The sequence below is a fragment of the Kryptolebias marmoratus genome, linkage group LG19 (genome assembly GCF_001649575.2).
Source record: "Kryptolebias marmoratus isolate JLee-2015 linkage group LG19, ASM164957v2, whole genome shotgun sequence".
Lineage (NCBI taxonomy): Eukaryota > Metazoa > Chordata > Actinopteri > Cyprinodontiformes > Rivulidae > Kryptolebias > Kryptolebias marmoratus.
The window spans coordinates 19292271-19292924 of record NC_051448.1 but is presented as its reverse complement, the minus strand read 5'-3'; the positions used below and the strand labels follow the sequence as shown (position 1 = coordinate 19292924).

The following is a 654-nucleotide window of genomic DNA, read 5'->3' as shown; positions in this document are numbered from 1 at the left end:
ATGTTTCTCGGCTGGCCTGGGAACGCCTTGGGATTCCCCCGGAGGAGCTGGTCCAAGTGGCTGGGGAGAGGGAAGTCTGAGTCTCCCTGCTTAGGCTGCTGCCCCCGCGACCCGACCCCGGATAAGCGGAAGAGAATGGATGGATGGACTTAGTCACTGAGAATGATTTTGTTTGTGTCCAAACCTTTGACTGGTTTTTGTTTTTATGAAACAATAAGGCTCTGCAACAGCTGTTCCCAGCCTTTAGTTTAATTTTTTTAATCTTTCGTATCCACAATAAAGCTGCTTCCCCCCCCGTTATTTATTATTTGTTATTTTGAATCCTTTTTTCCAAGATGTTGGGTTTTTTTCTGTCTAAAATGTTAGACCATTTGAAATGATTTAATGTCCAAAGCTGAGCTGTGCTGCTGTTTAATTTCCTATAAATCCATAAAACACACAATCTTGTCAAAGACACCTCAGTGTGTGACAGCAGGGATTAATCACGTAGATTAGTTTTTACCACATGTACAAAACAGGGGTGGAAATTAGCACCCGCCACCCGCCAAATGCGGGTAAATATTTGAAGTGGCGGGTGAATTTGATCAACACACACGCCACTGTGGTGGGTTGGCAATTTGAACAGAAAAGGTGTTATTTGTCCTCCTGACATAT

At 43.7% G+C, this 654-nt stretch overlaps 1 protein-coding gene across 2 annotated transcripts in view; it reads left to right on the top strand.

Annotated features, from left to right (window-relative positions):
* The window catches only part of tdrd6 (tudor domain containing 6), a 29848-nt gene that overhangs the window by 25402 nt on the left and 3792 nt on the right, over nucleotides 1-654 (top strand). The window lies entirely within an intron of this gene.